Here is a 27,661-nt window from a genome sequence, read left to right on the forward strand (position 1 = left end):
CTCTGACCCAACCCCCTCTCATGCGCTCTCTCTCTCTCTCTCATTCTCTCTCTCAAATAAATAAATAAAATCTTTAAAAAAAAAAACAACCCATGGGATTCAAGTGTCTTCTTCCACAAGGGCCTCAAGCCTACAGATGATTGCTCCATTTCATGATCATCAAACCCTGCGGAACCTGGCACATCTCCCAGTGAGCACATCCGCCTCTCTGATCAGCCTTACCTCCTATTTCTTCCTTCTCAGACTCAGTGGGCCAGCAGCCTGGGGTCTAGGAGGATCTTGAAATACATCCTGTGCACTCCCCTCTGGAAAATTTTGTTCCTGCAGTCCCTTTGGTGACAACATGGTTTCAACAACTTCCTGGACCATTGCCCCCCTGCCTGCCCGAACCTACCCAGGGAACCCAAAGTAAAAGCTTCCATGAGGTTTTTTTTAATATAGATTTTATTTATTTATTTGAGAGAGTGCATGAGCAGGGGGAGGGGGAGAGGGAGAGGGGGAAGCAGACTCCCACTAAGCAGGGAGCCCAATGTGGGACTTGATCCCAGGACCCCGAGATCATGACCTGAGCTGAAGGCAGACGCTCAACTGATTGAGCCACCCAGGCGCCCCTTCCACTACCTTTGACTCCTTCACATCCATTGAGTTGCCAAATCCTGTAAAATCTGCTTGTGGGGCACCTGGCTGGCTCAGTCAGTAGAGCATGTGACTCTTGATCTCGGGTCATGAGTTTGAGCCCCACGTTGGGCGTGGAACCTACTTAAAAAAATAAATAAATTCTGCTTGGCAAATTAGTCAAACCTCACCTCTTCTTCCGAGTCAACCCTGACACACTGGCTGAATTTGTTGCTCCCATGGCAAATGGTTTATACCATTAGCACAGCAGGGAATCATTTACAATCCTGCTGATTTCAGGGGTCTTTTTCCCCCAACAGATCGTAGGCTTCTTCAGGGCAGGCAATGTGTCTTTCCTGTTTATACTTCCAGTTTCTTGGAACCCAGTAGGCATTAAATTAATATTAATCTTAAAAATTATTTCATTATGATAAAATATAGACATATACAAAATAGAGAAAATAGTATAATGAACTTACATGTACCCGACAAGCTTTAACAATTATCAACACATGACCAATTTTGGCTTCATTTATATTCCCTACCTATTCCCTCCAATGCACACACACACTGGACTATTTTAATCTTAATTTTTATCATTTTTTAAAAGGATTTTTTTTTTTTATTTATTTGTCAGAGAGAGAGAGAGAAAGCAAACGAGCACAAGCAGGGGGAATGGCAGGCAGAGGGAGAAGCAGGCTTCCTGCTGAGCAAGGAGCCTGATGCAGGACTCGATCCAGGACCCTGGGATCATGACCTGAGCCGAAGGCAGACACTTAACCGACTGAGCCACCCAGGTGTCCCCACACTGAACTGTTTTAAAGCATATGCAACACATCATATTCCATCCCGAAATAATTTAGTGTACATTGCTAAAAGATAGAGGCTTTTTGAAATTTTTATTTTTTTAAAGATTTTACTTATGTATTTGACAGAAAGAGACACAGCAAGAGAGGGAACACAAGCAGGGGGAGCGGGAGAGGGAGAAGCAGGCTTCCCGCCGAGCAGGGAGCCTGATGCAGGGCTCGATTCCAGGACCCTGGGATCATGACCTGAGCCAAAGGCAGACGCAGGCGCCCCTCTTTTTTTTTTTTTTTAAGATTTTATTTTTAAGTGTTCTCCACACCCAAAGTGAGCCTTGAACTTACAACCCCAAGATCAAGAGTCGCACGCTCCACCAACTGAGCCAGCCAGGCATCCCCAACTTTCTTCTTTTGTTTTAACAGAAGTGCTACATCATTATCACACCTCAAAGCAATTAACTAAAATTCCTTAATATCAACAAACACCCAGTCGAGATTCAGAATTCCCCAAATGTCTCCCAAATGTTTTTTTACAGTTTATTTATTCCAACCAGGACATTTTTAAAGCCTCATTTATTATATCTGGTTGATGTCTCTAGTTAATGGTTCTTGGATGAATGGATGAATGAATGAATGAATGAATGCTCCCTACCTTCTCTCACTAACACATCTTCACTAGTCCAAATTCTACCCATTTTAGAAAGACCCATCTATCTGATGCCAGAGTATGCTCCAGCTCCCCTCTGAGACCCCAGCTAAAAACAGTCTCTCCCTTGCCTCATAACATTTTTCAAAATATCTGTTGCTCTTATTACATTTAATCTTATATTAAAGATTTTGTGGAGACAGCTTATCTCTTCTGTAACATTTTCAGCTCTACGAAGTAATATACCTTAATCACTATTGTGTATCTAGTGGCACCAAGCACAGAGCCTTGCTCATATTAAACAACCAAATAAATTATTTCTCTACTGGATGGAGCTTAATTAAGACCAACATTCATAGACTCCTTTGTCTCCCTCAGGTACAGTGAAAGGACCCACATGCTCTGGAATCTTGCAGACATGGGTTCAAGTTCGAGGTTGGCCACCTGATTGTTGTGTGGCCCAGGGCAAGTTATAAACTCAGGTGTCTTCAAAGTTTTTGGCTGGTGACTATAGCAAGAAGGGAAAAAAAAAAAAACCCTAAAAAAATCCCAAAACCAAAAACCGTTTTTGCTCTCACACTCCCTAAGGTATCTAAGTTTTTCATCCATGTTTAGTTACAAAGGAAGTTATTTTTAGTATATAGCAAATATCAACATTCTAAAATAAAATGGTTACATCACTCTTTTGAGTCTGTCCAACTGAATCTGAATACAATGGCCATTTCATACCCACCATCAGCTATTTTAAAAATACATGATTAAGATCTTTAGCAGTTGGAAACTCTACATCTTTCCCCTTTCCCCCTTTCCACCTCTCCCACAGAAGGTTGTCCTAATGTAATATATTTTATGCTTCTAAGTCTATTTTTGATCACTCTGTACTTCTCTGCAGCAAAAATATGAACATAAATTAAAATCTCCACCACGACCACGCCCCCCCACCAGCCTCTGGCAACCACCAATCAATTAGTTCTCTGTATCTATGGACTTGGGGGTGTTTTTTGTTTGCTTAGATTCTGCCTTTCTCTGTCTTATTTCACTTAGCGTAAGGCCCTCAAGGTCCATCTAGATTGTCACAAATGGCAAGATTTCATCCTTTTTTTTTTTGTGGCCAAGTAATGTTTCACTTTATTCCATATATTCCATTTGATACCACAGTTTCTTTATCCACTCCTCCCGCTGACGGACGCTTAGGTGGTTTCCACATCTTGACTATTGTAAATAATGTTGCAGTGAACATGAGGGTGCAGATAACTTTTCAAGTTAGTGTTCTCAATTAAATATGCAGAAGTGGAATTACTGAATCATATGGTAGTTCTATTTTTAATTTTTTTGAGGAAACTCCATACTGTTTTCTATAATGGCTGCACCAATTTACATTCCCACCAATAAAGCCAGGGCAGTTAAAATTAATTTTTAAAATGTCTTATCACCATAAAGCTCTGTGTGTTTTTAAAAAAGAAAGTTTTCCGGATAGAGTTAGCCTTAGTACACAACTGATCAAAAGAACACATATTTTATGAAGTTTGAAACATAATTTAAATAGACAATGTAAAGAATGTTTTGGTGAAAATGTATCTCTAAGGATGGATGAGGTGTTTTTTCAATTAGTTCGTGCATTTGTGCGATAATAAATATTACTTATTGCTAGAATGAGACAGAATTCAGTATTGATTTTATTTTGATCCTTTTTCACTTTTTAAAAATGTAAATGCTTGAGAAGCTTTGTTCACAAAAATAGGTAGAATGAAATGAAATTTTTCTTTCTCCCAGCACGGTCCCACAGTTATTTGTATTTCTTCTGAGTTATGTACCAAAAATCCCATCATGATCTATCGTCAAAAATTAATTTTAATGATTTATTAGCTGACAATTCCATTAGCGCCTTCAGCAGTTTGGTTGAAAGCAAAGAATTGGAAACCACCTGTGTTGCACAAGGGCTTGTTAGGCGGTGATTAGGGTCATTCATTTTTCCACACCAACACCCTGATTTTGGCTGTTCCCTTTGTTTGGTCCCCGGAGGTTTCTGCCCCCCACCCCCACCCCTGGGCTACGCACCAAAGTCAAATTAGTGACGGGGGTGGGGGGGTGGGAGGTGGCGGGGGTCAGGATTGCTTTGCTTTTGTAAAATGGGAGAAAGGCTCTTGAGCCAGAGGAGGTGAGAAAGAGAATCCACCTGGCAGACTCCCTGTTCTCAGGAGATCAGTTTTAGTCCAGAAATTGATTCCTTTACAACGGAATGTGCCCAGGGACTCCTGGCAATTCTTCCCGTATGCCCATTGCTATTCGCGACCTAGTTTGACTTAATTTACCTCATCCCAGTTTCCACAGCTGCAATTTGGGACTGGCATTATCTGACTCACAGGATTAATATGAGGATGGAATTGAATTACACACCACACGTAAAGCGCTGAGCACAATGTCAGCTGTAGAGTAGATAACTCAGCAAATATTAGCTTCCTTCCCCACCTTTCCACCTTGACTTGCCCATTTTTACACAAGTAGCATTGACAGTCATTTTTTTTTACAGCCTAAAAAGCATGTTTAAAAAATGTTATGTGGCCAGGATGACACATAAAATCAATAAAAGTGGGCTGAAAATCCAATTCGGGACATTTCCCTGTGCATTATGTTTAACTTTCAGACATTTTTAAAAAGAAAAATACAAAGAATAATAATAGAACATACACTCATGCTTCCATTACTCAGAATTAACAGCTGATAACAGTATATTTACTTTAAGTTTCTCTTTTGAGAAACAAAGGAATTAAATATTATAGATAAATATTTAATATTGGCCACTGACGTCAGTCCTACCCCCCTTCTCTCGCCTGCGTCAACCCACTATTATGAGTTGGTTTTGTTTTATGATTTTATGTTTAATGTACATTAGTGGTACCATTAGTATCTATCATTCTGCAACTTATTTTTGTTTATCTATTTGTTTTTGGTTTTTTAAAAGATTTTATTTATTCATTTGAGACACAGAGATACAGAGAGAGAGACAGCACGAGCAGGGGGAGAGGGAGAAGCAGGCTCCCCGCTGAGCCTGGAGCCCGACGCGGGGCTCCGTCCCAGGACCCTGGGATCATGACCTGAGCCGAAGGCAGACGCTTAACCATCTGAGCCACCCAGGCGCCCCTTGTTTATCTATTTGACTCAGTATCGTGGCTTTATATATTCCTCTCCTTCTTCCCTGCCATCATCATTTTTAGAAATTATACGTACTATTTATATCATTTAGTCCAATGTAATGTGTATCTCTATCCATCTCCCAGTTTCTCCCACTCCAACCCCAACTCTGGTGTTTTTGTTGTTTGTGACTTTAGTTCCAGTTTTTTGTTCTGTTTTTGTACAGCATGTCGATTTGATACATTTACATATTGCAACATGATTGCCATTGTAGCCTCAGCTAACACCTGTTTGTTTTTAAATTGAGTTATAATTCACCTACCATAAAATTTACCCTTAAGTGTATAATTCATTGGCTTTCAGCATATTTACCGACTTGTGCAACCATCACCACCATCGAATTCCAGGACATTTATTGTCCAAAACGGAACCCCGCTAGCAGTCGGTCTCTCCATCATTTCCCGTCCCCCCCCCCCCCACCCCTCCAGCTCCAGCAACCACTTATCTACTTCCTTTCCCCATGTATTTGCCTATTCTGGATGTTTCATATAAATGAGACTACACAATATGTGGCCTTTTGTGTCTGGTTTCTTTCACTTAGCTTAATCTTTTCAAGGTTCATCCTTTATATTGCTGAATAATAGGCCATCCTATGGATATTTTGTTCATCCATTCCGTTTTGTTTATCCATTCATCAGTTGAAGGGCATTTGAGTTGTTTCCTCCTTTGGGCTATTATGCATAATGCTGCTATGAATATTTGTGTACAAGTTGTTGTATGGACATATGTTTCAGCTCTCTTGGATAAGTGAAAATTAATAAGGGAAACCTCCTTTAGAAAGGAGTCATTTGTCATTGTCAGTTGCAGAACCAACAGGAAGAGAGAGACCTTGCATAAGGGTACTACTTTATTATCCCAGAGGGACAAAGGAAGGCTTCCTTCTCACCCTGGCAACAGCCCAGCCAATGAGAGACAGTCACAGCTCAGCCAATGAGAAGCCACTATACTTGGAACTCCCAGTTTACTCCAATGGACTTCTTGTTTACAACAGCCCTCCCCACTGCCCCCTTTCCTCTGTTGGAGTCTTCCTCTCCTTTGTTCTCTGGATTGGCCTATGGTTTTATCTTAACTTGCTTGTGCGGGATTGCAACTCTGTGCTATTCCTGAAGAAACCCATGTTTGCTGGTAAAATAACTGAGAGTTTTATTTATTTTTATTTATTTATTTTAGATTTTATTTATTTGAGAGGGAGAGTGAGTGAGAGAAAGCACAAGCAGGGTGCAGAAGGAGAAGCAGACTCCCCGCTGAGCGGGGAGCCTGATGTGGGGCTTGATCCCTGGACTCCGGGATCATGACCTGAGCTGAAGGCAGACGCTTAACTGACTGAGCCACCCAGGCGTCCCTGGCAGTTTTATTTTTAAGGTTAATAAATACATACCAAGGAGTGGAGTTGCTGGGTCAGATGGTAACTATATCTTTAAGCTTTGGAGGAACTGCCAAACTGTTTTCCAAAGTGGCTGCACTATTTTACACTCCGGAGGGAAATGCATGAGGGTTTGGATTTCCCCATGTCCTCGTCAACACTTGTCTGTCTTTTTTAGTAGGTCACGCTGGTGTGTGTGAAGTGGTATTTCATTGTAGATTTTGCATTCCCCCCCAGATGACTAATGATGTTTGTCAATTTCTGCAAAAAAGCCAGCTGGGATTTTGATAGGGATTGCATTGAATTTGTAGATCAATTTGGGGAGTATTGTCATCTTCACCAATTAAGTCTTCTAATGCATAAACATGGGATGTCTTTCAATTTCTTTAGGCCTTCTTTAAACAATGTTTTATAGTTTCCAGAGTATAGGTTTTATACTTTTTTTTTGGTTAATTGATTCCCGAGTGTTTCTTTTTTTTTTTTTTTTTGATGCTGTTATAATTGGAATTGTTTTCTTAATTTCACCAGTGGATTGTTCATTGTTAGTGTGTAGAATTACAGTTGATTTTTACATATTGCTCTTGTACCTTGCAGCTTTGTTGACCTCGTTTATTAGTTCCGATAGGTTTATTTGTGGGTTCTGTAGGATCTTTCATACACAAAATCATGTCATCTGCAAGTAGAGATAGTTTTACTTCTTTCTTTCCAATCTGGATGCCTTTTATTTCTTTTTCTTGCCTGATGCACTGGCTAGAACCTCCAGAACAATGTTGAGTCAAAGTGGTAAGAACGGACATCCTTGTCCTATATCTGAGCATAGACAGAGAGCTTCCAGGTTTTCATTTGTATGTTAGCTGTAGATTTTTGTAGAGGAAGGTCCTCTCCGTTACTAGTTGTTGAGTGTTTTATTTTAATCTTTTTTTTTTTAGATTTTTAAGATTTTTATTTATTTATTTGACAGAGAGAGACACAGCAAGAGAGGGAACACAAGCAGGAGGAGTGGGAGAGGGAGAAGCAGGCTTCCTGCCGAGCAGGGAGCCCGATGTGGGGTTCGATTCCAGGACCCTGGGATCATGACCTGAGCCGAAGGCAGACACTTAACGACTGAGCCACCCAGGAGTGTTTTTCTCATGCAGAGATGTTGGATTTTGTCAAATGTTTTTTCTGAGTGTATTGAGATGATCATGTGTCCTTTACTGATATAGACACTCTACATCAATCCTATTGATACGTTGTAGGATATTGATTGTCTGATGTTAAATTATCCTTGCATTCTTGGAATAAATCCCACCTGATCAGATGTATAATACTTCTTATATGTGTATATGTTGCCAGATTCAGTTTGCTTAGTATTATGTTGAGGATTTTTGCATCCACATTCATAGGAGGTATTGATTATAGTTTTCTTGTGGTGTCTTTGTTTGGCTTTGGTATCAGTATCTGTATACTGGCCTGACTGAATGAGTTAGGGAGAGTTTCCTCCTCTTCTAATTTTTGGAAGAGCTTGTGAAGAATTGATATTAATTCTTCTTTAAAGGTTTGATGAAATTCACCAGTGATGCCAGCTGGTCCCGGGCTTTTCTTTGTGTGGAATTTAAAAATTACTATACCAATCTCTTTACTTATTATAGCTCTATTCAGATTTCCTATTTTTTCTTGAGTCACTTTCAGTAGTTTGTGTCTTTCTAGGAATCCACTTATAATCCTTGTAATTTCTTTTTTTTTAATCCTTGTAATTTCTATAAAATCAGTAGTAATGTACCTTCTTTCATTTCTGATTTTAGTAACTTGAGTCTTCTCTCCTTTTCCCTTGGTCAGTCTCAAAAAAGGCTTGTGAATTTTACTAATATTTTCGTTTCAAAGAAACGACTTTTTGTTTGGTTGTATTGTTTTTCTGTTCTTTGTCCAATTGGAGTCTTCTCTTCTTTTAAAATTGATTTCTTATTGTATGTTCCTGCCTCATAATCTATTAAAATTTTATGTGCTAATTTTCCTTTTTTATCTTTGAAAATTGTATTTGTGTTTGGTTTATGTTTTTGTTTTCTTCAACTTTTTATTTTGAAATATTTCAAACCTCTAGACAAAAACAGTATCATGAAAACCCATATACCCCTCACCTAGATTCATCTATTGTTTTTTTTTTCTTTTTCTTTCTAGATTCATCTATTGTTGATAGTTTTCCACATTTGCTTTACCTGTGTATGGATGTCTATGTCTAAACCTTCCTATCTGAACCATTTGATAGTTGTAGTTGCAGATGATACGATCCTTCGCCCCTAAGTACTTCAAACACGCATTTCCTAAAAACTAGGGCATATGCTCGCATAACCAGAGTACAATGATCACACTTGGGAAATTTAATCTTGATATAATAATATCATTGAATTTGCATCCACAATCAAATTTCCCCAGTTGTCCCCGTAATGTCCTTTAGAGCTGTTTGTATTGATTTATTTTGTTAAGGACTTTATTTTTTTAAGATTTTATTTTTAAGTAATCTCTACACCCAATGTAGGGCTCGAACTTACAACCCTGAGATCAAGAGTTTGGGCTCTACGGAGTCAGCTGGGTGCCCCTAGAGCTGTCTTTAAATCAGAATCCAATGGAGAATTAATCATGACACGCAATGACAATTGCGTGTCACGTCTCTTTAGTCTACTTTGATCTAGAATAACTTCCCAGCCTGTTTTTGCTTTCATGATATTGACATTTTGAAGAGTCCAGATCAGTTACCTTCTAGAAAGTCCCTTAATTTGGATTTGTCTGACGGTTTACATATTGGCAAGTATACAACATATGTGTTCTTCTTAGTGCATCATATCAGAAGGCACATGATGTCAGCTTGTCCCATTATTATAACGTGAAGGTTTGATCGCTTGGTTTTGAGTGGTTTCCAGCAGGCTTCTCCATTGTAAGGGTTCCTTTCCCCCTTGTAATTAGTAAGGAATCTGTGGAGCGATATTTTGAGACTATCTGAATACCCTATTCCTCAACCTGCTTTCCCTTGATAGTTTTAGCAGCCACTGATGCATTTCGCTTGAGTCAGTTATTACTGTGGCGGTTATAAAATGATAATTTTCTATTTCTGTCATCTCTTCCACATTTCTTAGCTGGAATTCTCCAATCAATAAGAGCTCTCCCTTCTCCTCCCACCTCTTTTTGAACTTTTTTTTCAGTATCTGTATGGACTCATGGGTTCTTTATTATATTATTCAGTGTGTAAAAATCCATTCCTGTCCTTATTCCTTTATGATGCTCAAATTATCCCAAATGCATCTAGTGGGGGCCCCTTCCAGCTGGCTGCTGTGTACTTTTTACATGGTCTACCCATTTTTGAGCATTTCCCTGCTTTCTGACATAATAAGATATTCCAAGCTCAGTTTGTTCTTTCCTTGCCCTGAACACAGATCTGAGTCAGTTCTCCAAGGAGATCTAGCACCTCTTCGTGGGGCATAGTGTGGTGGACATAGAGAGGCATAGATCACCCTTCAGGAAAGGACTTGTTGGGGCACCTGGGTGGCTCAGTCGTTTTGAACACCCTACTCTTGATTTCAGCTCAGGTCTTGATCTCATGGTCGCGAGTTCGAGCCCCACGTTGGGCTCCACACTGGGCATGGAGCCTACTTAAAAAAAAAAAAAAAAAAGGAACGGACTTGCTGCCCAAAATGACTTGCTGCCCAGCTGTGGGGCGTGTGGTCAGTGGGGTGCCTGCAGCTGTCAGCTCCTCCAGGGCCTGCCTCAGATGCCAAACCACTTCACCTAAGTGCGTGCCCTTCCTGGGGCAGCCCACATCCAGTGACTGAGTGAGACAGCGGTATAAAGGCCCAGCTTTTCAGCTGGAAGCAAGACCCTCTGCTACGGCAAAATGCAGCTCCAGAGCTCCCTGCTGGGTTGACTGAGGCTTTGTCAGGCCTGAATCTTGTTTCTCTCCTCAATCCTGCTTCCTCCTCCATCTTTACACATTCGTCGATCCCTAGTAAATACCTTGTACTCCACACTCCATCCCAGCACTATTTCCAGAGAACCCAACTTGAGGCATGTGGTATTTAGTATACAAGATCTAGGTGCTGTGTGCTCATTTCAACTGGGATGTCATTGCTTCTAGGCCCTTCCAGTAGACAGATATATATTTTTAAATCATGAGTTCACACTAATAGCTGTGTTCAATCCAACATCACATGGTTCTTCCTCTCCTTTCCCCATTATATAGTTTGTATTTCCCTTTACTCATGGTGAGAACCCTGACTCCCAATGTATATACTCATTTGCAATGAATTATTTGCTATATCTAATGATACCCACAAAATAGCTTCAGAATTGTTACAGCAACATATTACCAATAATAAGCCTAAAAATCTTCAAGATTGCTTTACAGCTATTTTAAAAATCTATGTAATGTATCCCACTGAAGGTGTGCAGTGAGAGTACTATATCAAAAGTTATTGGACTAAATGTCCAATATATGGAATAAATTCCACTGTGTAGTTATATCTTCAATGTGTTGTGCAATTAGGTTAATTTATTTGTTTATATTGAATTTTAGCATTTTTTCTCACATTGATTCAGTTTTTTGAATATGTAAAATATAAATGTAACTAACAGACAAAATATACAAAAATATACTCAGAAGAGTCCCATTGCCCTTTCTTGCATTCTCTTTGCATCTACTCCCTCTAGGTAATCAGTTTTCTTTTTTTTTAAGATTTTATTTATTTATTTGATAGAGACACAGCGAGAGAGGGAACACAAGCAGGGGGAGTGGGAGAGGGAGAAGCAGGCTTCCTGCTGAGCAGGGAGCCCGATGCGGGGCTCGATCCCAGGACCCTGGGATCATGACCTGAGCCGAAGGCAGACGCGTAACGACTGAGCCACCCAGGTGCCCCTACGTAATCAATTTTCTTAATTTCTGGTTTATCCTTCCTGCAAAATATATTTTGCAGATATCAGCAGATACATAAAAAGATACCTTTTTACACACAAAAAGTAACATACTGTATATAATATTTTGCATCTTGCAAACACAGTACAGTCTATGAAGATATAATACACGGTTACTTGAAAGTCCTTTTTCGATTGTTCTGTTGTCTCCATTTTTCAGATATTGGGTCTGTTGATCACTTGTCATGGTGCCCAACTTCCCATAAATTTCACAGATTTGGTTTTGGAGCTAATCGTCCATGGGGATTTTCTTGCATGCCCATCCCCGTGAGGGGGGTTTCTCAGTTGCCTCAGGTCTGGCCCCTCAAGTTAGCAACAGCTCAGCTCAAGGATCCTTTCTATAAGATTTAACAGTTCTAATGCCCATACTCACAGGGCACAAACCTAGATATAGGTGCCGTGTTGGTTGGAGTTTTCTGACTCAGCTGTTGCCTAAAGCAGGCAGGAGATCCTGGCCCAATCCTGGTGGGTGGACAGAGCTCTTTCAGCCATTGCTGTCAGGGAGAAAGCATGGTTTTAGGCCCTGGCTTCACACTGGGATCCTGGTTCCAATCCTGTACCACATACTGAGCAAGTTTGGCTCCATTGCCCCGGGGACTTGAAGCCCCGGTCCCAACTGCTCATGGCTTCCCACTGCAGTTTGCTTCTCTGTTTTGGTCCATGCCAATTTTCCTCTCACAATTGATTGCTAGGTACTTTTAAATACATCTTTAAAGACCTTATGGATCATTCTTACGTGTTTGAAATAGCGTGGGGGAGAATTTTGCATGTGTTTGCTTCACCATCTTGACATGAAACCATACATTCATTTGTTCAGTGAATATTTATTGAGACCTACTCTGTGCCAAGCACTGGTCCAGAGTCTTGGGACACCGAAACAAATTCAAGAAATGATCATAGGTAGTCAAAGCTCACATTTCTTTCGCTTTATGCTTTGTTTGTTAAAAATGTGCACTTTGCCTTCATAATCCAATAAAACCTTTCAAATACATTGGGATTGCTAGGATCTCCTGAAGGAGTGCTCACCTCACCCATTTCCTCCTCCCTCACCTCCACCTGAATATACACTCTCAAAATAAAAGAAGCTTTCCCATAGAAAATAACGCACCCTGAGAAGAAAAGCTTTTCCTTTATTCCTTTAATCCTTCCTTCGGGTGCCCAGGAGACTTTAAATGCTCAAGTAGACCACAGGAGACTGCTTCTGGTAAAATAAATAAATAAATAACAACCCTGCCGCCTACTCAGCATTCTGTATTACCCCCGAAGACCTCTTATGTAGATGGGAGTCTTGGCTTTTTTTTAATGGTAAATCATCTTAAGGAAGCCACCTGTGATGGTGAATTCTGGCTTCCGGGCAGACCTCTTACTTATGTGGCCACCCTCCCAGCATTTCTCCTCTGACGGATATGTACTTGGGCCTTGCGTGACATTTTTCCTGATTATTGTGTTTTACGTCTTCTTGTCCTCTGGAAATGCTAAAATTGGATGCATTTTCAGTCTCTGGTTCAATGCTGAGACAAAAGGCCTCCTCTGCTCTTTGATATTTAGCGGGCTGATGTGCTGACTAATTCTGCAACAGCTTCCTGTATTAGTTCAGTTGCTAAATATAGCAGGGGACATGGTGTCTGATAAAAGCAAGTTAATTAAACATTACTCTTCAGCCATTAATATTTCAGTTGTTCACTGTTGAAGCACAAACGATACCATTGTAGCAAAAGCAATTCACAGCAACAACACATGCATCCTCAGAATACTTAAATGTCATAGTCAACCATTTTTCTGCTACTTCAGAACTGAAAGCCACTGATAACTGCAAAACATTTTTTTCCCCCAAAATGCGGTCCCCCACACATCGGAGGCTAATGTTCCTGTTTTTAGAATTCTGAGGGCTAAGGGAAGCCAGACCCACCAAGGAAGAGCCAGCTTAGGCCTGGGAGGGTTGCTCCGGCTGGGCTTAAATCATGTCAGTGTAATTGTTTTCTTTTTTCTTTTTTTTTTTCTTTTTTTAAAGACTTTTATTTATTTGAGAGAGAATAAGAGAAAGAGAGAGAACGTGAGAGGGGGGAGGGTCAGAGGGAGATGCAGACTCCCCGCCGAGCAGGGAGCCCGATGCGGGACTCGATCCTGGGACTCCAGGATCGTGACCTGAGCCGAAGGCAGTCGCTTAACCAACTGAGCCACCCAGGTGTCCCAGTGTAACTGTCTTCTCAGTCCAGACTCTATGACGTATGCTTCTGTACAAATAGGCGCAGCTCCTCTCGGCCTGGGCGCCCGGAGCTCGGAGTCAGCTGAATCCTAACAGCAGGTGAACTCTGAAGAGCTGGGTAATTTCTGTTGTGTATCGATGAAGGGGTTTGGCAACACTGAACAAAAATGGAGGCAAATGAAGTCTTGACTTGTTTTCTAGACTGGAATAATTGAGGAGTGAGAGTCAGTGTCAGTGGAGATTAGGCCTATATTTGGGAACTGGGTATGAAGTGATTCTTTGTAAAGCTCACCATGAAGACAGCCATGAAGAGGGCGGGGAGGACAGTGACTGAAGATACGGTTAGTTGAAGTCACTTTTTCTTTTCTGGGCCCCCCCCCCCATGTCTCAGCTCAGATAGCATGTCATGAAGGGCTGTGAATTCAATACAGATATAAGCTGCCTTAATTCTATGGGGCTTTTTGGTAAGCAAGGCAGGAATAAAGAAAGAAGGACAACTCGTTCATGTTTGTTGACTACTCTGTGCCTGGCATTGTTTTAAGAACCTCACATGTATAGTCTCATTGAAACTTTACAGTAACCCTATGAAGGAGGAGCTCTATTATCCTGTTTCATAGATGATGAAACTGAAGGCTCAGAGAAGTTAAGCAACTTGCCAAGGGTCACACAGTTGTTAAGAGGGTTTGTGAGTATTCAAGCTCCGGGCACTTTGAATCACTAAGCTGACATAGATAGACTTCTTTTCATTTCTGTGTTCCTCGCCATTGCATATAATGTTTTTGTTTTTTTTTTTTTAACGATCTTATTTATTTATTTCTTTGAGGGGCACCTGGGTGGCTCAGTCGTTAAGCGTCTGCCTTCGGCTCAGGTCATGATCCCGGGGTCCTGGGATTGAGCCCCTCATTGGGCTCCCCGCTCGGCGGGAAGCCTGCTTCTCCCTCTCCCTCTGCTTGCTGCTCCCCCTACTTGTGCTCGTTCTCTCTGTGTCAAATAAATAATCTTTAAAAAGATTTTATTTATTTATTTATTTGAGAGAGAGAGAGAGAGAGAGAGAGAGAGAGAGATGGAGGGAGAGAACAAATGGGGGCAGGGAGAGGGACAAGCAGACTCCATGCTGAGCGCAGAGACCACCCTGAGGTTGTGACCTGAGCCGAAATGGAGAGTTGGATGCTCCACCAACTGAGCAACCCAGGCGCCCCTCATATAATGCTGTTTAGAGGTGCTGGATCATGATTTACCATTGACTTAGGGTCATCGTTTGGGGGAATGTTTGATCAAAAATTGGCACAATTTCCTTCTCCCTGTCACTTTCAGTAAATCAAGTGAGTGGAAATTTCAGAACTCTGCGAGGGCAGCCAGGAATTCTCAGGGGAACCACTTTAGTATTTTTTGTTTTTTGGTTTTTTGTTCATTTTAAATTGTATCTATTTATTTTATTTATTATTGAAGTATAGTTGACACATAATGTTTCAGGTGTACAACATAGTGATACGACAATTCTATGCATTACTCAGTGCTCACCACAATAAGTGTAGTCACCATACAATGTTATTATAATATTATTATAATTAATTAGTCGAATCAGTAAGTATTTATTCACTTACTACTACTGTATCTGCTGCAGAAGACTCGGAAAAAATTTAAAGCATGACCAATGTAATGGAAAACTTCCAATGGCTTCTAAAGCAGAATAAAATCTGAACCTTTTGCCATGACCCACAGGGCCTTGCATGTCTGACCCCTGCCTCCCTTCCCCATCACAGCTCCTACCAGCTTCCCCCTCTCCCTGTGCTCCAGCTATACTGGATTTTCCTTCGTGAAACACACTAAGCTTAGTTCTACCTCAGGACCTTTGCACTTGCTTTTCTCTCTGCCCAGAACAACCTTCCTCTACAACTCATATGGTTGGTTCCTTGCCATCAAGTCTTCTCTAAGTACCCTATCTCAGTAGTACCCAGCCCCAGGTCACTATCACCGATCTTCTTTTATATCTTCCTAGTGCCTGTAACTATTGGACCTAGTTTTGTTCATTTGTTTATTGTCTCTCTCTCCCATGAGAATGTGAACTGCACAAGGGATTTTTGTCTCTTGTTTTCTGTGCTATCCCAAGTGCCTAGAACAGCACCCGGCATCTAGCAAATTTATTTATCTCAAATAAATATTGATTGAATGAATGAATGATTAAGTGCTAACTTACTTGTTACCCAGATATGTAAGTAAATCATAGGGGTTCCAAAGAAAAGGAGGGAAAGGAGGTCAGAGTTCAACTGGAAGATAGTTTTTTAAAAAAGGTTTATTAATTTGAGAGAGAGAGAGGAGAGAGAGAGAGCACATGCAAGCTGGGGAAGTGGTAGAGAGAGAGGGGGAGAGAGAATCCTCAAGGAGACTCCCTGCTGAGCATGGAGCCTGATGCAGGGCTGGATCCCAGGGCCCTGAGATCATGACCTGAGTCGAAACCAAGAGTTGGATGCTTAACTGACTAAGCCACCCAGATGCCCCTCAACCGGGAGACAGGTTTTAAAAAATGATGATTCAGGGGCGCCTGGGTGGTGCAGTCGGTTGAGCTTCTGACTCTTGGTTTCAGCTCAGGCCCTGATCTCAGGATCATGAGATGGGGCCCCGCATCGGGCTTGGTGCTGGGTGTAGAGCCTGCTTGAGAGTCTCTCTCACCCCCTCCCTCTGCCCCTCCCTGCTTGTTCTCACTCTCTCTAAAAATAAATAAATAAATAAATCTTTAAAAAATAAAAAAAATAAGAAGTGATGGTTCAGAGCACATTTTCTTGTTTTTAGATGTGACTGATCTTTGTTTAGCTGTGGCTTGTCTAGCTCTTCTGTCGGTTAATCATATTTAAAAAGCCTAAGTACATCATGAGGATGCCATCAAACAAGAAAAGCTTCTGAAATTTTAGAATAATTAGCCCTGTTTGATAAATAATACTTTTGGTGTTTAAGTCAAAACAAATTGAGAAATTGATAACTAGTCGGTTGTTGACGAATTTTGAGCAGTAATGATTTCTCCACACCTCTGGCGAGGACTGAATGTGCTCAGGAGTCTCAGGCTCAGAGGCCTGATGGGGAGTCGGGGGGTGCCAGGGGGTTCCTGCAGGGAGGGCCTTGACAACCTGGGGCACGCCTGCCCCCATATGTGCCATGTGGTGGTGTGGGCCTAACATGGCCAGGTTTAACGCTTTTTTTTCCAAGAGAGGCCAGAAATCCAGACTTTTATGTGAAACTGCTTGATTTTTCAATGCTGGCAACTAATCTAAATAGTTTTAAAATACCACAGGGGCCAAATAAAACATGTCTACAGGCTGAACTTGGCTCACAGTGTCCTGCCCTGGCTTTCTAAAGTTCCTTCCAACTTCTCAAATGCCTCCAGTCCATGAAATTTCTTTTTTAAAGTTGACACATAATCTGGGTAAACATTTTAGAACTCTGATTAGCAGAGAAACCTTTTTTTTTTTTTAAGATGGAAAGAAGTCATTGTTTCAAGTCAAATAAATTAATGTTCACTGTGTACTTGAGTTCTGACCAATATACTAGATGTTTTGATAAAGTTGTTGGCTATTTAAGTAAGTATAGAGCAAGGGGAGCCAGCAATCTGAAGACAGGAGTATGCTAGTCGGGGTGTCTTAAATAAAAGCCAAGATGAGGAAGAAATGGAGAGACCGGCCTCTCTATGCGAAGGGTTGGTGTGAATTTATGTTTCGTGCAAAACCCCAGATTCATCCAAAACTTTAACAGCAGAGTTCTCATCTTGGTCTTTGAGAAAATTTTAATCACATTGGAACAGACTATCAGTTCATTTTTTTAAAAAAGATTTTATTTATTTATTTGAGAGATCCCCAGGACTCTGGGATCATGGCCTGAGCTGAAGGCAGACAACTGACTGAGCCACCCAGGCACTCAGACTCGAAGTTCATTAAAGAAAGGAGGAAATTGATACCAGCGCCCGGGAATTTTCCATGCCCTCTAGAAGAATGATATAGAAATACCTACTCATCCAGGAAATAAGTCGATCAGAGAAAAACATGTATCATAGGACCTCACTGATATGAGGAATTCTTAATCTCAGGAAACAAACTGAGGGTTGCTGGAGTGGTGGGGGGTGGGAGGGATGGGGTGGCTGGGTGATGGACATTGGGGAGGGTATGTGCTATGGTGAGCGCTGTGAATTGTGCAAGACTGTTGAATCACAGATCTGTACCTCTGAAACAAATAATGCAACATATGTTAAGAAAAAAAAGAAGAAGAAGATAGCGGGAGGGGAAGAATGAAGGGGAGTAAGTCGGAGGGGGAGACGAACCATGAGAGACGATGGACTCTGAAAAACAAACTGGGGGTTCTGGGGGGGTGGGGGGATGGATTAGCCTGGTGATGGGTATTGGGGAGGGCACGTTCTGCGTGGAGCACTGGGTGTTATGCACAAACAATGAATCATGGAACATTACATCAAAAACTAATGATGTAATGTATGGTGATTAACATAACAATAATAAAAAAAAGAAATACCTACTCATCCAGGAAGCATACTGAATACTTTAACTATTACAATTACCATACAACTTTCTAGAAGAACCAAAGTAAGCAGTTTCACATTAACTTTTCTCAGATAGGATGGGGTTGGTTTGGAATTTTTATGATAATATTAACTCCATTAGTGAAGTCAGTTGTTTCCATATTACCAAAACATACTAATAGGATAGTTGTTTTCATTTTTATTACTGCTCAGACCATTGTGAAACATTGGGACCCCTGAAAACAACAACCTAAAAATATTACCAACCTTTGATTTTAAACTTAAAGGTTGACTATGGTGATTTTTTTAACATCTTTTTTTTCTTTTTCAAGATTTTATTCATTTATTTGACAGAGAGAGACACAGCGAGAGAGGGAACACAAGCAGGGGGAGTGGGAGAGGGGAGAGGGAGAAGCAGGCTTCCTGTGAGCAGGGAGCCCGATGCGGGGCCCAATCCCAGGACCCTGGGACCATGACCAGAGCTGAAGGCAAACGCTTAATGACTGAGCCACCCAGGCGCCCCTGTGCACCCCTATATTTATAGCAGCATTATATATAATAGCCAAGAATATAGAAGCAGCCCAAGTGTCCATCGATTGACGAATGGATAAAGAAGAGGTGGTATGTATGTGTGTGTATCTATCTATCTGATGGAATATTATTCAGCCATAAAAAATAACGAAAGCTTGCCATCTGCAACATGTATGGAGCTAAAGAGTATTATGCTAAGCAAAATAAGTCAGTCAGAGAAAGCCAAATACCATGATTCCATTCATATGTGGAACTTAAGAAACAAAACAAATGAGGAAAGAAAAAGAGAGACAAACCAAGAAACAGACTCTTAACTCTAGAGAACAAACTAATGGTTACCAGAAGGGACCGGGGTGGGGGGCTGGGTGAAACAGGTGACGGGGATTAAGGAGGGCACTTGCTGTGATGAGCACTGGGTGATGTAAGGAAGTGTTGAATCACTATATTGTACACCTGAAACTAATATTACACATATGTTAACTATACCAGAATTAAAATTAAAAAGAAACTTAAAAAAAGTTACACTAACAATTTGAAAATAAAATTATGAAAAATTACATTTACAATAGCATCGAAAAGAATAAATTACTAAAGAATAAATTTAACAAAAAAGGTATAAAACTTGTACTCTGAAAAGTACAAAGCACTGTATGAATTAAAGAAGACCTAAACAAGTGAAAGACATTCCACATTCATGGAAGCAAAAGATTTCATATTGTTAAAATGGCAATACTCCCCAACTGATCTACAAATTCAATGCATTCCTTATCAAAATTCCAACAGTCTTTTTTTTTCTTTTGCAGAAATGGCAAAGCCCATTCTCAAATCCATATGCAATCACTAGGGGCCCTGAATAGTCAAAACAATACTGAGAAAGAATACAGTTGGAATACTAACACTTCCCAATATCAAAATTTACTACAAAGCTATAGCAATGGAAACTGTGGTACTGGCATAAGGGTAGACATTTAGAACAATGGAATGAAATTGAGAGTTAAGAAATTAACCCATACATCCATGATCAATTGATTTTCTTTTTTATTTATTTTTATGTTTTTGAGTGAGAGAGACAACCCAAAGAGAGAGAGAGAGAGAGAGAGCAAGGTAAGGAGGGGCAGAGGCAGAGGGAGAGGGAGAGAGAAACTTTAGCAAACTCTGTGCTCAGCACAGAGCCTGACACAGGGCTCAATCTCACGACCCTGAGATCAGGACCTGAGCTGAAACCAAGAGTTGGACACTTAACTGATGGCACCACCCAGGTGCCCTGGAGAGAGAAAATCTTAAGCAGGCTCCACACACTGGGGGCTCAATCTCACGACCCTGAGATCATGACCTGAGCCGAAATCAAGCGTCAGATGCTCACCCAGGCACCCCTATGATCAATTGATTTTCAACAAGGGTGCCAAGATTATTCAATGGAGAAAGAGTAGTGTCTTCAACAGATGGTGGTGGGACAACTGAATATCCACATGCAAAAGGATGGAGTTGGACCCCTACCTCACACCATATACATATATTAACTCAGAATGGATTAAAGACCTAAACGTAAGAGCTAAACTATAAAACTTTTAAAAGAAAATATAGGAGTAAATCTTGGTGACTTTGGGTTAGGCAAAACCTTGTTAAATATGACACCAAAGGCACAAGTGACAAAAAATAATAGATAAATTGGACGTCATTAAAACTAACAACTTTTGTGCTTCAAAAGTGCACCATCAAGGAAGTGAAAAAACAGCCAACAAAATGTGAGAACACATTTGCATATCATATTCCTTGGAAGGTACTTGTATACAGAACATATAAAGAACACTTACAACTCAATAATAAAAAGACAACCCAAATAAAATATGGACAAAGAACTAGAATAGACATTTCTCCAAATAAGTAAGCACATGAAAAGATGCTCAAAATCACTAATTATTAGGGAAATGCAAATCAAAACCACAAGGAGAGAGTAGATCTTAAAAATTCCCATCTTTGGGGCGCCTGGGTGGTTCAGTTGTTAGGTGTCTGCCTTCGGCTCAGGTCATGATCCCAGGGTCCTGGGATCGAGCCCCGCATCGGGCTCTCTGCTATGCAGGAAGCCTGCTTCTCCCTCTCTTACTCCCCCTGCTTGTGTTCCCTCTCTCGCTGTCGCTCTCTCTGTCAAATAAATAAATAAAATCTTTTTTAAAAAAAATTCCCATCTCCTGGGGCGCCCGGCTGGCTCAGTCGGTAGAGCATGCAGCTCTTGATCTCAGGGTCATGAATTCAAGCCCCATGTTGGGTGTAGAGATGGCTTAAACAAATAAACTTTGAAAAATTCCCCTCACAAGGAAAAACAAATTGTAACTATGTGAGGTAATGGATGTCAACTAAACTTACCGTGCTAATCATTTTGCAATGTGTACATTATGTCATTATGTCTTATACCTTAAAGTAATACAATGTTATATGTCAGTTATATCTCAATATAACTGGAAAAAAAATAGAGTGAAAAAGCATTTTAAAAAGAAGGATACGGGGCACCTGGGTGGCTCAGTCAGTTAAGCACCTGCCTTCGGCTCAGGGGTCCTGGGATCGAGCCCCATCTCTGGCTCTATGCTCATCGGGGAGTCTGCTTCTCCCTCTCCCTCTGTGCTCTCTTTTGTTCTCTCTCAAATAAATAAATAAAATCTTTACAAGAAATAAAAAGAAGGATACAGAGACTTCAGAACCCTTGTACACTGTTGGTGGGAATGCAAAAATGATGGAACCAGTATGGAAAACAGTATGACAGTTTCTCAAAAAATGACATATAAAATTACCATATGATCCAGGACTTCCACTTCTGGGTATGTACCCAAAAGAATCTAAAGCAGGTTGTTGAAGAGATATTTATTTGTACATGTCTGTTCATAGCAGCATTATTCACAATAGCCAGGTGTCCATTGATGGATGAATGGGTAAACGAATGCAGTGTAGACATACAATGGAATATTATTCAGCCTTAAAAAGAAAACTGTGATGCATGTACAACCAGGATGAACCTTGAGGAATTATGCTAAGTGATGTAAGCCAGACACAAAAAGACTAATACTGTACGATTCCACTTACATGAGGTACTAAGAGTAGTTGAATTCACAGAGACAGAAAGTAGAATGGTGACCTCCAGGGGCTGGGGGGGAGGGGAGAATGGGGAGTTGTTGTTTAATGGGGACAGCATTTCAGTTTTGCAAAATGAAAAAAGTTCTGGAGGTGGATGGGGGTGATGGTCACACAACAATGTGAGTGTACTTAATGCCCCTGAGCTGTACACTTAAAAATGGTTAACATGGTCAATTTTCTGTTATGTGTATTTTACACAATTAGAAATAATTTTTTCGAAATAATTTTTTAAAAGTTGGCAAAGGGGGCGCCTGGGTGGCTCAGTCGGTGAAGCGTCTGCCTTTGGCTCAGGTCATGATCCCAGGGTCCTGGGATCGGGTCCCTCATCGGGCTCCCTGCTCAATGAGGAGCCTGCTTCTCCCTCTACCCCTTCCCCTTGCTCATGATCTCTCTCGCGCGCGCTCTCAAATAAAGAAAGAAAGAATTGGCAAAGGATCTGAATAGATATTTCCCCAAGGAAGATGTACAAATGGCCAATAAGCATGTGAAAAGATGCTCAACATCATCGGCTGCTAGGGAAAGGGGGACCAAAGCCATAATGACATGGGGGCGCCTGGCTGGCTCCATCGGTAGAGCACGTGACTCTTAATCTCAGGGTTGTGAGTTTGGGCCCCACATTGGGCTTAGGGCTTGCTTACTTAAAAAAAGAAAACCAGGGGTGCCTGGGTGGCTCAGCTGGTTAAGCGTCTGCCTTCGGCTCAGGTCACGATCCCGGGGTCCTGGGATCAAGCCCCGCATCGGGCTCCCTGCATGGCGGGGAGCCTGCTTCTCGCTCTCCTTCTGCTGCTCCCCCTGCTCATGTGCTCTCCTACCCTCTCTGTCAAATAAATAAATAAAACCTTAAAAAGAAAAAGAAAACCACAATGACATGCCCCATCACACCTACGATGATGGCTCTAACAAAAAAAGATAGACAATAGCTAGTATTCACGAGGGTGTGGAGAAATGGGAAACTTCCTATATCAGGAAGACAGTTTGGTGGCTCCTCAAAAGATTAAATGCGGAGTTATCACGTGTCTCAGCGATTCCACCCCTAGGTACCTAGGCAAGAGAAACGAAAACAGAGGTTTCTCAAAAAATGTTCAGAGCAACGTTATTCCTAATAGTCAAAAGCAGAAACAAACTAAATGTTATTCAACTGCTGAATGGGTAAATAAAATGTGGTATTTTCATACAGTGGAATATTATTTGTCAATAAAAACTAATGAAGTACTGATACATGCTATAAATATGGATGTGTCTTGAAAACTATTCGCAACCCCTTCCACATACATATATATGGTTGCATTCATATGAAATGTCCAGAATAGGTTGATCTATAGAGACAGAGAGTAGATAACTGTTTGCCTAGGGTGGGGGCTTTGGGGAGGAAATAGGGAGCATCTACAAATGGCTACAGGGTTCCCTTTTTGGGAAGAAAATGTTCTTTTTTTTTTTGGAAGATTTTTATTTATTTATTCATGAGAGAGAGAGAGAGAGAGAGAGAGGCAGAGGGAGAAGCAGGTTCCCAAGGAGCAGGGAGCCCGATGCGGGACTCGACCCCAGGACTCTGGGATCATGACCTGAGCCGAAGGCAGACGCTTAACCGTCTGAGCCACCCAGGCGCCCAAGGGTGATGAAAATGTTCTAAGACTGATGGTGGTGATGACCGCACAATTCTCTGGATATACTACAAACCACCAAACTGTACACTTTAAGTGGGCAAATTGCTTGGTATGTGAATTATATCTCAATAAAGCTACGAAACTGTGATAATATTCTTCCACATTTACAGAAATCACAGATGTATTGATTTCCCAAGCATCGATGGAGTACCTACTATAGGCCACGCACTGGGCTAGTTGCCTGGTGAGCCAAAAGACTAAATTTGACATCAGTACCGTCTCAGAGAGCATTCAGTGCAGGACATGTGCACTCTAATGCACGGAAGAAAGTGGAGACTGAACCCAAAGAGGTACCAAAAGTTATGATGAGAGTAAGAGAAATTCTTCATGGAGGAGGTACCGCCTGGGGTAATGAAGGTTGGTGGGATTTCAACAGGTATATTCGGTGAGAAAGGCACTCCAGCTGTGTGTGGGGAGGAGGGTAAGGGGGGATGGAGGGTAGCAAAGCACAGCAGGAACAGTGGATGTGAGAAGCACCTACTGTGTTGAGGAAATGTCAAGTACCCTAAGGTACCCTAGGTACCCTAAGGCAGGACAGGTTAGGTCATACCCTGGGGAGCACTGAATGCCATGCTAAAGTGTCTGGACTTGGCTTACCGGGCAAGAGGGAAACACGAAGGCTTTTGAGCAGAAGAGTGACATGATCAGAACTGTGCTTTAGGCAGACACCCTTGTCCCCCCCTCCCCACCTCCACCTCGACCCTCACACCCTCACCCTGAATCACTCAGGGCCAAATACACATCTTGTCCTCCAGCGAGAGGTCCGAGCAAGTGAACTAGAGAGACTTGTGACCCGACAGCAGACACGGCGCTGATGAAGCTGAAACATCAGAACAATGGGCGTATTCTATCTCTCGCGCATCTGTCTCTGAAGCTACCAGAAGATATGCAGGAGGAGAACTTGAGGGAATATCTAGTATTATGGAGAAGTTACAAAGAATTTAGGGTATGTGGATGATATATAAGGTCAAAGAAAACAAGGCAAAAGGTTGAGTAGAAGTTCCAGGAAAAAAATATATTACAAGAAAGAAAAAAATCATACTTTATCACTTGACTCCACAGTAAATGATATAAACATCGTTGTAATGGTGTAAACACTTGTTTTATTTTAAAATATACTTACTTACAACGATGTAGTGTAAGATGGTTAGATTTCATCTATTTAGTGCTCTTCCAGCATAACAAGAAGTCAATAGATAATGTCTGAAACTGATAAATGCAGAAATACCAATAAAATCATACTCTAAAGAAATGTGATCATAACTATTAGCAGAAAGAGCAAAAAGTATGAAGTAGTTGCTTCTGTGGAGTACAACTAGGGTATGAGAAAAGGTGAGTAGAAGGGCTGTGGCTTTTCATTATGGATTCTGAAGTATTTGTTTTTTATAATATGCATATATTAACACATTTTATTTATTTTATTTTTTTGTTTTTAAAGATTTTATTTATTTATTTGATAGAGAGAGCACAGAGGGAGAGTGAGAGGGAGAAGCAGGCTCCCCACTGAGCAGAGAGCCCGATGCGGGGCTCGATCCCAGGACCCCCGGACCATGACCTGAGCCGAAGGCAGACGCTTAACCGACTGAGCCACCCAGGTGCCCCTTAACATATATTTTAAATGATGCAATTATAAAAAAAATTGAACTCTGGATGTTCTTTGATGGTGGACCCTGCAGAGGGTTGAAACCCAATTAGAAGGATCGTGTGACAGTCCTGACAAGAGATAGCAAGGGTCTGAACTAGGCTGGCTAGGCAAACAAATGTTCAGCCAGATTTGTTCAATCCATATTCAGGAAGACCTTTTACTGTGAGGAGTCTCATTGCAATGTTATCTCCTTCAGAGTGGGGACCTTGTCTATTTTGTTCACGGCTGTCTCCCCAGCAACTAGCAGAGTGCCTGGCACCTGTCAAAGCTTGATAACGTGTTTGTTGAGTGAGGGAATGAATAAATCTTGACACACTTTTGCAAGGCCAGATTGCGTTCTTTCGGATTCCTCAAGTGATGCTTATTTTAGAAAACGAATGCTTTCTCAGATGGCAACAGAATGATAGCGCCAAGCCCTTGTCTCTCCTTTCTTGATTAACGTAACAATTAAAAAAAAAAAAAAAAGACTGAGTAGAGTGGAACCACTGAATCGGCTGGAAAGCAGGACCCAGCGGGCTTCGGGAGCACAGATGAGATCTGTAACGTTGCGTGTGTGTGTGTGTGTGTGTGTGTGTGTGTGTGTGTGTGTGTGTGTGTCCCCAGGTAGAGGGTTAGAGGGCAGGGATCACAGGGCTTGTTCAATGTGCCCCCAAGAGCTTGAGGCTTTCCAAGATCCCATTCTTTTATCTTTAGCAAATAGACCCAGATCAAATGCAGGGTTGAAAAACCAAGATCTGCATATTTTCAAACAAGGTGTTTTAATAGAATTGCGTAGAGAATCCCCACAGGCTTAACTGGAATTTGAGTTCAAGAGGCTAGGGGCCTGAGAAGTATGATATCAAGTTATACAACTGTCCGTAAGCAGTGCCAAAGGAGTTCTGCATCAGAGTATTATAAAATAAGAAAGAGAGATGTTGGTTACCCCATGGCTGAAAACAACTGAGCGTATATTTGGTCTGCAAACCCACTTCCTGAATCCCCTTGGAACTCTGAAGATTTAACTTTTTTTTTTAATTATGTGTTTATTTTAGAGAGAGAGAGAGCAGCGGGGAGGGGCAGAGTGAGAGGGGGAGAGAGAGTCTTGGGCAGACCCCATACCGGACACAGAGCGCCATGCAGTGCTCGATCTCACGACCCTGAGATCATGACCTGAGCTGAAACCAAGAGTTGGCCGCTTGACCGACTGCGCCACCCGGGCGCCCCTGAAGATTTAACTTTTAAGCAGAAGTTTCCATGGTAAAGGACACAAGCATGGCTAGATTGCATATAAACCACACCATCTGAGCAACTGCCGGGCAGGTTACAGGCTAAATGAATTCATCCATGTGTAATGGCTGCAAATCCCTAGACAGTTAAGTTTAGGGTCTGATTTTTTTAAATAAGGATTTTATGTATTTATTTGTCAGAGAGAGAGAGAGCACACAAGCACGGGGAGTGGCAGGCAGAGGGAGAAGCAGGCTCCCCGCTGAGCAGGGATCCCGACGCAGGGCTCCATCAGGCTTGATCCCAGGACCCCGAGATCATGACCTGAGCCGAAGGCAGACGCTTAACCGACTGAGCCACCCAGGCGCCCCTAGGGCTTGATTATTTGAGTGTGACATGACATTGTACCTACAAACTAAAAAATATCTGTTAAATGCATGAAGACAAGCTACCGAGGCAAGCCGCCAGCTACAGGGGAGGAAGACGAGAATCAGCGGTGGCAGAGGGGTGCTGGGTGGGGACCGGGCTTGGTTTCCATCCCTCCCTCCCCACTTGCCACCACTGATTTCTCAATTTCCCAGCCAGGTCCTCTCTGCCACAACTCTGAGTGGCTGCCCCACCCCAAAGAATATCTCCCTTGAAACTTGGGATCCTCCCAGCTCGCTCCAACTTGTAGCAGTTAACCCTGCTAATTCCCGTTAACCTCTGGAATTTCTAAGCTAGTCAATGTAGCTTGTATTATATGGTTTGGTTTCATTGCTACTTTTATAATATGAAAAATATTTTTTAAATTAGGAGTTGGGAGAATGCTCAAGAATGAGAGACTGTTTGTATTTTCACAGTGCACACAAGGCATAAAATATGTTTCTCAACATTGCAGCTGTTAAGTAACACAGACAGCTTTCCAGTCAAACATTTGCTTATGCACTTCTGCATTCCTACAATACCATTCAAACGTTGTGCTGAAGGCCTCCATGATTTAGGTGCACAATAGGGAACATCATTTCTCATTTATTCTTAATTCCTTTTACTATAGACTGAATATTTTTTTGAAGATTTTATTTATTTATTTGACAGAGAGAGAGAGAACACAAGCCAGAGGGGAGAGGCAGAGGGAGAAGCAGACTCCTGGCTGAGCAGAGAGCCCGATGCGGGGCTTGATCCCAGGACCCTGGGATCATGACCTGAACAGAAGGCAGACATTTAACCC

The sequence above is a fragment of the Zalophus californianus genome, chromosome X (assembly GCF_009762305.2).
Source record: "Zalophus californianus isolate mZalCal1 chromosome X, mZalCal1.pri.v2, whole genome shotgun sequence".
NCBI lineage: Eukaryota > Metazoa > Chordata > Mammalia > Carnivora > Otariidae > Zalophus > Zalophus californianus.